The 10067-nt window shown below is 33.2% G+C and overlaps 1 pseudogene; it reads left to right on the forward strand.

Moving 5' to 3' along the window:
* Positions 1-3472, forward strand: part of LOC130810688 (protein NAP1-like) — a 4014-nt pseudogene extending 542 nt beyond the window's left edge.
* The last annotated feature ends 6595 nt before the right edge of the window (positions 3473-10067 follow it).

Consider the following 10067-nt stretch of genomic DNA (forward strand, 5'->3'; position numbering starts at 1 on the left):
ATGTAATTAGTGCATTTTTTCTATCCTAAAACTTTAAAGCTATTGTTGTGCGACAACGGAAATAATAATCGTAAAACAATGAAAACAATATGGGGATTCAATGCAAACAATAAGAAAAACACACCAAGAATTTACGTTGTTTACTATTGATGTGATAGCTATGTTCACGGGCGTCAAGATCAAAAGTTTTATTATAAAATTGCAAGATTACAAAGATGAATTAAGAAAATATACTTCTCAAAACCCTTTTGTGTTTTCAGTAACCCTAACTCTAATTTTGGGATGGGTTTATATAGTAAACCTCCTTTTGGAAAAAATTAGGGTAATAAGAAATCGAAATAACCGGCCAAATTGTGAGAAAAACATAACTGCTTCTGACACGCTCCAAAGCCGTGGGACGATGACTCGGCGTTGTCTTCTGGAAAAAACTCAAGTTCAGAGTCCTGCAGCCGACTTGTCTCACCCATGACCTCCATCAACGCCGACTCGGCGTTGGCTATTGAAGACATGCCTTTTTTATTCATCTTTCCCATGTTCATGACCCTAGTTCGAGTCATCCAAACACCAGCAGTTATTCCGACTCTTTAAAGAGGTTCCATTGAAGGTTTTGTTGTAGTGTACATAGCTTCCTCTTGCATTAAAAGTGAGACCGTTTCAATTAGAATAGCTTAATAAGTTGCTTTGATACATTCTTATAATATTTCAATGTCAAAAATATTATGAATTGTAAATCTTCAGCTCCATTAAGTATGACGTGCAATTAGTGTGCTTAATGCTTGTGGAAATGGCATTTCCTTAGCAAGTACTCATTCGTTAATATGGTTCATTTTAAGAAAATAAGTTCCTTGTAATTGTTTTCTAGCAAGGCTACTCAAATATTGTTATACAATGCATGGGCAAAGCCACATGGGGGGCTGGTTGTGGCTCGAGCCTTGTGGCCCATCTTCGTGGTCCATTTTTTAAGTTTGGCCCCAGCACATCTTTTGATTATATAGTATTAGTGTAACTATTAGAGTAATAAAATTTGGTGGTTAAATATCTTGTCTGCACAACTTGTTTCGAAAAGCTCAATTGCTCAAAACCATTGACCAATATCTTACCGAGTGCTGTGTTTAATACTTGTTAAAATGGTGGGAGAAATTATCTTTTTCAAGTGGCTACATTTCTTTGAAATAGACTGTTTGCGTTTCTATGATTTCAAAAGTCTGCTTGTGGTTCTATGTTTTCAATAGTCTGCTTCTTGATTTGATGGCATTTCGAGAACAAGCACTACGTCTTCTACTGGATTTGAGCAGCACAGTGATTACCCTGTTGGTTAGTATTCAAAATATGTTACTACCTCTGCTTTTATTTACCTTTTTTTCATAGTGTTCTTTTCCTCCCTCTGTGTGTGGGATTGTAGGGTCTATGTCTCTTCCAGTTGAATCTATTTTCATATGACATATTCTGTGCAGATAACTCAGAAATGAACTCTAGCCTTCAAGTTGGTTGGTACTCGTGAATGAGCTGGTCAAGTAGTTTTAACAGTAGAGTGTTCTTACTTATATATTATTCTTATCAATCTCTTTAGAGACATTGGCTTTTCTCCTAAAGAGATTATGTGAAATTTCATAATTATGATAATAACGAGGAGTGTCCATGAAGCTTTCATTTTATGTAGCATGGTTGATGTTTCTAAATTTGTCGTCTCTAGCACTTTTAAACGCTTATGGTTTAATTATTTTCTTCTTTATTGTCAAAAACTAAAATCTTTATTAGAGATACATATGGACCCATAAAAACCCTTGAAATTAATATGACTTCCTGGCCTCTAAATTAATCTCTAATCAAGCATAGTCTCTTGCAGCCTCATCAGAACTCATTTATACTGCACGCTTTCATGGATCTGTTTTGCTCATTTTTCCGCGTGAATCTATTTTTTGAAAAGGCAAGTGCTTCATCTTAGTATACTTTCTTTCTCAAATTTCATTACTTATATTTGTGCTTCTTTAAATATATTTCTCTTGATTATGGACCTTTCCGTACATAAAATTTTGTAAGAACTTTTAGTTTCAGTACTAAAAATTTGTTGCTTTCACTTTAGATACCTGGGAAAATGTTGCTGCAGATGTACAACCTTCTACATGGAATCTTGAGGAACGACCGTGATTGTGATTTTTACCACAGGCAGGTTTCTTGCATCACTTTGATTATTTAATTAGAGGGTCTGGTCTACATATTTATTTCTTCATTGAGTTTGTATTACATGTGGAAGTTTTCTTTTGTTTTTATGATTTTGTCTATTGCTGTCTATCATCTTCTTTCTGATCTCTGGTGTGCATATCAATATAGTCATCTTGCTTGTTGAAACTTCTATGCAATATTTCGCTTTTCTGAATGTTTTTAGGAATATTAGCTCTAATAATTATTTCACATTTGAGCATTTATTTTTAATATTTTCTATTTTCATTTTAATATTATTCAGATTATTTGATATGTTTTCATGAAAAGCTTCAAAATTTGAGGAGGATAAGGGAATGAGATAATATGTATGTTATAAAGTTCTTTTTGAGTAATTTTCTTTATAGTTTGGACTTTGACATAAATAAATATTGTTCTGCCTAAAAAAGAAAGAGACTGGAAGAATATTTGTAGGAAATTGGCTCATGGCCCATGGATGATGGGACATCCTTGCCTGAGTATAAACTTGAATATATTTATTTCTTTGATTATTCATTATCACAAAACATTACATTCATTTGGAAGTCACTTTCTAGAGTGATAAATAGATTTTTTAAATGGGAAACATGAACAATTTTCTGATTCAGAGATGAGTTGTATGTCATATTGTCATTAACGTGAGATTTTTAAGTGTGGTTGACAAACTATATGTTTTAAATAGCTCAAAAAAAATCCTAAAAGTTCTCTTATTTCCTTTGCTCCATAGTTACTTTTTGCTGCACAAACTACCTTCAGCCTCATGGTTTTTCTTGTTGCGAATTGCAGGCTGGTCCAATTCATAGACTCGTATGATCCACCAGTCAAGGGGCTTCAGGTGGACTTTAATTTTGTCAGTCCACGTATCGGAGAGGTTGTATAACCTTCTTAATCTGATTTCATGCAAAGGAAAGCTTTTGCTTATTCAAGAGTGAAATTTGAAGCCCGTTTACGTAGGCTTGTATAGTAGAGGCATTAAATCTATTTTGCGTAGTTGTTACACTTGTCTTGTATATTCGTCTTGCCAAAAATGCCTACCATGGTATAGCCTTTGCATTATCTAATTTTACTCATACTCATGTATATATTCCATGCATGATACATGTCCTAGTATTTGACTTGGCTACTTCATAAAAAATTCCATGATTTTAGCTCAAAAGTGTCCAATTGTCATATCGAAGCTACAAAATGATTAGCTATTTGAAAAGATTCCACTAAATAATTTTTTTTAAAACCTAGGCCTCAGGTCTAATCGGAGTTAAATATCTTGTCTGCACAACTTGTTTCGAAAAGCTCAATTGCTCAAAACCATTGACCAATATCTTACCGAGTGCTGTGTTTAATACTTGTTAAAATGGTGGGAGAAATTATCTTTTTCAAGTGGCTACATTTCTTTGAAATAGACTGTTTGCGTTTCTATGATTTCAAAAGTCTGCTTGTGGTTCTATGTTTTCAATAGTCTGCTTGCTGCTTTTCTTAGTATGCAACTCTACGTATCTATTTATGGGAGCAACTCTTGGGTTTTATTGCTGTTGAAGTGACCATAGACTTTTTTCTACTGTAATGTTTTATTGTCCTATCTCTTTTAGACATTTTCTTTTTCATACGTCTTTTCTTCATCGTTTGCAACGTAAATGTGGTGCATAATTGTTGCTTTATTTTTTCAACTAGTATTATTTAGCCTTGATAAAATTTTATTATTTTCCTTCCTAATGAGCTCATGACCAAAATCTTTTGGTGCCTCTTTCCAAACTCCATTCTCCATTTGCTGTTCTAATCTCCAAGTTCCAGTCTTTTTGAATAAATAAAGCATAAATTTTGCATTCAGAAACTTTTTGGTGACAGATAGAGCAGGAAATGCCATGCGACACACCTCTTTTTCGACTGCACATGATCAAAAAAATGTGAATATTGTTTCCAATCGACGGGATATCTTAATTTTCAATCTCTACTATTAGCTCCTTATTAATAAGCCAAATTATTATTACATTTCAAAATACATCTATGATGTAGAATGTTTGTATATTTATCCGGAAGAATATCTTGCCAAATATTAATGGAACCAAAATATTTGCTGAGATCATAACATCAAGATAGGTTTGCATAAAATTAATGGACATGTATTGAGCTTAAGTTAGAGATCATAACATCAAGATAGGTTTGCATAAAATTAATCTTTCAATTTTGTAATAATGTGTAGACATAACTAACCAACCCCCCCCCCCCCCCCCCCCCCCCCACCCCCCCAAATACCTTTAAAAAAAAAATCCACACAATCGAGTATCAACCACAAATTAGATATAAGGGAAGGTACATGAAACCAAACGACATAGATATAAATGAGCCAACAATAACTACAGATAACGACTTAAAAATCACAAGTAAATAAGTGTTACAACGATTCAATCTAGGGAAAAATCCTTCCATTTTTCTTCACTTGAACAAATACAAACAGAGAATTATCAATAACTTAAATTCATCAAATATGCTATCCAAAAACTTCAGGTAATAAATGTGGAATTGAAGGGCGTGTTTTAGCTATAAATAACTGTATAGCTTGTTGAAAATTAACTGAAAGAAAACAAGCTCTTCCATTGATAAAACGAAACAATCATCAATAAGATTTTAACATCATAACAATACACACAAAAAACAAAAACCTACTAACATAATAAAAAACAGATAAGTTCAGCATTCAAGCGCATCAAGAATCAGTGATTCAATTTTCGTAACCAGAATCTTTCGCATAAATTAGGTATAGCATCACAAAAAAAAGCCCCAATTTAATTGAAAAAAAGGGGGAAATAAGAGAACAAACCTCACTATGATCGATCTGAAAGGATGAGAAAGAACTAAGAGCATATTTATAGTTAACATATTTTTTTTTATTAACTTTTTCATATACACGGGAGAAAAAGGGGGCCTTATGCGGTCGATTACCTCGCAAACCCTTAAAGATACCTACGTGGTGCCCAGTGATCTAGCTGTCTTGCAGTAGATAAAATAGAAGAAAGATTAAAAGTCACACAAAAGATTGAAAATTAAAAGGATAAATAACAGTTGCAAGTTCCCAAAACAATTAAAAACCTAAAAGAAGAAAAACATAATACTTATGAATGTTCCCATAAGTTTTTAATATTAATTCTACTAGAGATTCATTGAGATATCTTCTTATATACACAACCTTAAGGGTTGTATATATCATTACCAATAAATAATACTCGCTCCAATTCAGTATAATTGTCCCTTTTTCTTATTTGGTCAGTTTACCTCTATTGTCCCCTTTTCATTTTAATATATAGGTTTTTTTACCATATTGTCCTCACAAAACCCTGAATAGTTACGAAAATATCCTATGTTAATAACATAACCAAAATCCATAAACAACTCTAAACCCTAATTACCACTAATCATTTCCTTCACTTTATCAACCCTACCCACCCACCTGTTCTCATTTAACCCCTCCATTTTGATTATCATATCCCCTTTCAAACCCTAATTACCACTAATCATTTCCTTATTTTATCTCAATGATGAGAACATCTTGTTATTTGTCACATCTTACTTCATGTCTTCATTACTCCAAAATATAAACCCAAGGTATTTGAAGCATCTACTTGGGGTGATTTCTTTCTCTTTTAGTTTTATAATACATCTCGTTATCTCATTAGTGCTTAAGGTACATTTCATGTGCTTTGTCTTACTCCAACCTAATTTTAACTTTCTTGACGCCTAATCATGTCTCAATTATTCTAACTTAGCATATATCCCTCCTTAGTCTCATCTTCCAAAATAATATCATCAACAAAAAATATGTGTCATGGCACGTCTTATTGTATTGATCGAGTTATCTCTTCTAGGACTCCTACAAAAAAAATAAGCTTATGGTTGAGCCTTGATGAAGATCAATCACGATGGGAAAATTCCCAATTTACCATCAATATGCCATAATATTCGTTTTTACTTCTCGATACATATCTTTGTCTATATTAAAGTATTTCTTTGGAATACGCTTCTTTTATTTTTCCCACTAAATCACTTCTCTTAGTATCTTATCTTATGTTTTTTGTTTTAAATTAATAAAAACCATGTGCAATTATCTCTTTCTAGCCCTATAGTAGTCTATCATCGAGCTTATAAAATGAATTGCTTCCATCATAAATATAAATTTGCTATATGATATGCTTATATCTTTCCAACTAAGACTATTTCACTTAACTTCATAGTATAGCTCATGAGTTTTATTCCTCGATAATTAGAGCAATCTTAGATATCTCCTTTATTATTGTACACGAGCATTAGATTATTTCTTCTCTAGCTATCAAGCATCTTATTTGTCCTCAAAAATCTTGTTGTAAAGATTTGCTAGCCAAGTTACTCTAATCGTTCCTAGGCATCTTAACTTTTTTAAGTTGTGATAAAATCTCCCAAGTTTCAAATTTCTATTTTCCTTAACAGTTCTTCAATACTCGGTCATTGCACATGTCCAAACCATTTTAGTTAATTATCTTTCATCTTAGCCTCAACAGTTGTGACACCTAAATCACCTAAATATTTTGTTATGTCTTGCATTCTACATAAATCCTCAAAGTATGTTCACTCGTCCATCCAAGCATTCTCATTCCACTACTCCCATTTCCCTAACGAGCTCAATATTTTGATGCATATAATAGTGTTGATCTAATAGAAACTTAACAAAAAACAAAAATAAGATAACAAGTAAAGAAGAATAATGTGGTACTACCAACTGAACGCTAAATAGTCGATCAAACTTGGAGTGAACAACCTACTTAATTCGTTCTCGAATTAAATGAGTTGTGCCTTGTGAAATTAAGAAAGCGTAAGAAGACTTTGCCTAAAACAATCAACTACACTTTCAAGCAATGAACTTAGAACACTTTTTTCCAAATATTTCTAGTAAATCACCAGCACTTTATGCACAATCTTCTTTATTTTCATTTAAATCGACTTATCATCGAGTGTGAATCACCAAATGTTGTAATCCTGAAAAAAATATAGCAAATAATAATACCTTTCACACTAAAAAGATCATTACTTTGTACTCCAAGAAGAAAATCATCATTGAAATCACAATAGTAATGCCCAACGGTGAAAAACGCACCCACGCAAGACATGTGCATTCTTAAATAAAATAGAAAATCTTGATTGAAAATGTTTGATAAAATAAGAAATTTCGGTATAGTTGCTCATTTATACATCACATTTACCATGAGGATGGTTGATGAGAATCATAAACTCACAAATGAAGGACATTATGTAGTAGCTTTAAATCCAGCTTTATCAAGTTTTATTTACTCAATACCAGTAATTTACAAACTACCAAAGCCTAATCCTTTAGAAACTCATATCATGTCTATTACATCAACAGTAACATTTTTGTTCAAGATTCCTTGATTTCACTTAATGACATTTCGTAAGTGTTTGGTATGGAATTCAAGACCATAAGAACGGATTTATATAACCAAATTCCTTGGAGTTTGTTCGTTTCACAAGTTTACATTACCCAATTTAATTCCAATAGTTGATTGAAACCCAAAATTGTTACCCGTCAGTATTGAGCGAAAACAAGGGCATTATGCTAAATTACATGTCACTTCCATTATCGTTTAAACTTTCAATTGTTATGACATGCTCTCTCCCCTGCTTCACTCTCTCCCATAAATTCTCTATATTATTCATCTCTTTACACCAATATTTTGTTATCTCTCCTCGATTCGCAACAATAGAGGATTTGGCCTGTAATACCCCAAATTTAGCTTGAAAAAGATTGATAGACCACTCATATCAACAAGGTGCATCTTCTTTTCTAGGGAGCCCATTTGCTAAGAACTCCACAGTTAAGCGTGCTTGGTGGGGAGCAATCTTAGGATGGGTGACCTCCTAGGAAGTGTTCCCGGGTGCGCACGAGTGAGGCCAAAGTGCACTGGAAATACTTGCGTTGGTTTATGGGGCCAGTCTACAGTCACCATGAGTAGTCACCAGTGGTCCGAGGGGCCGGGGTGTTACATGGCCATTGCACGGTTTTGGGGCACCTAAATCAAGGTTGTCGGAGTATAGGGTAGTAGTAAGTTCCAACCAACACGACGAAAGGAAGTAAGAGCAGTGGAGGTGGTGGCACAACCGACTACAGAAGATGAACGAATCCAAAAACATAATGACAAAAATCAGTAAGTGTTTCTTCTCCATACACATACCAAACTGTCTAACGAAAACACTTAGAAATCTTAACATTACCTTTTCCTTTCCTTATTTATTCCCTTTTTATTCCATTACCATAACTCATACCACACACCCTTAATAGACTTCACACAATATATAGTACCTCAGTACCCCAAACTTAGAATTTCCATTGATCTCCCTAATTGTAAAGATATGAACAATTCTCTCAGTAAGTAAAATCACACCTTAAAACAGTTTCACTTTACTAATAGAGGATCCATTCATTTGAATAAGTATTAAATATTTAATAATAAAAAGTTTTCAACCTTGCAATTTCCACTTAATCAACTTCCTAGACGCTAGCAATACAAAAATCGGAAGGATTTCAATATAAATCAATCATAATAACATTTACTCACGATGATCACTAACATGGCTAGATTGTAGCCTCAGCAAAAGGTGGCTAACTCAACCTAAGCCACCCACTATCTTCACTTAATGTGGTAAGACCAATCATCTTATATTGAGGTCTAGCTCTAAAATATGTGTAATCACCCTTCATTCTAGCTCATGTTAGTATGTTGACAAAAAACAATTACCACGGGTATGTTGATACAATTTAATCAATCATTTGTTCCATTACACGATAGCAAAGTTAGCATCCTAATAAATCAATCTAGTAGAAACCAAAGTCATCTACAAGCAAATCCCTTGCAATGAAAGGATATAACTGAAGCATGCCCATTTCATAAACTCCTAATTGAAACATTTCAACTTTAAGGAGAAAAAGAGAGTAGTTATACATACTCCCTCCGTCCCATTGAATTTGCATCATTTTCCATTTTGGTCCGTCCTACTTAATTTGCATCATTTCTACTTTTGAACAATGACCCGCCACTTTCTTTTAATCCCACCCATACATTTTAACTCTCTTTTAATTTCATCCACACAATGCATTCTCTCTCTTTATTTATTACCACTTTCTTAAAAATACATCAATTCCTCTTTGATGCAATTCAAAGAGGACATAGTAGTATATGTAAATGACTCAATATTATTCATCTATGGAGGAATGTACAAGAGTTAGTTTTAGATTGCAAGCCATCATTTTTATTGATTTTTCTTGAAGGTCTACCTTTCATCTTTTATGGAAGCAATGTTTTGAATTAAAAATGTTCTTACAACACGTGAGATAAAGGCTTTCCAAACCCTATGCTTTTCGACATACAATCTTCGAGAAAAGGCTAAAGAATAAAGGAAGAAGTGTGGTCAATTTCACATAGGATGCAAATGGGAAAGGCTTTGTGTGTAATCATCATTAGGTAATGTAGTAAAAAACAAAATAAATAAAAAATTAGTAGTTCCTCTATTTTTGTGGTTTGAACTTGACGACTGAAATTCTAAATGACATATAGATTTAAAAAATTAACTAGAACAACTTACACATAAAGTCCCTCGTCCAAACTAATCATTGCTTCGTAAAACAAACTTAATAGTTTGTCATTTTAAGATGAACCCAAGATTAAATAAATACCACATGCATAAAAAAAAACTAACCTTCAAGGTGAGAAACTAAAATGGGTAAGGATAAAAAAATTAGCTCAGTAAGCTCACAAAACAATGGAACACACTATAAAAACCACCCATTTGATATTTTATCCTTAGACACTATAATGGTTATAATTTCTACG

Source organism: Amaranthus tricolor, chromosome 4, assembly GCF_026212465.1.
Source record: "Amaranthus tricolor cultivar Red isolate AtriRed21 chromosome 4, ASM2621246v1, whole genome shotgun sequence".
Taxonomy (NCBI): Eukaryota; Viridiplantae; Streptophyta; class Magnoliopsida; order Caryophyllales; family Amaranthaceae; genus Amaranthus; species Amaranthus tricolor.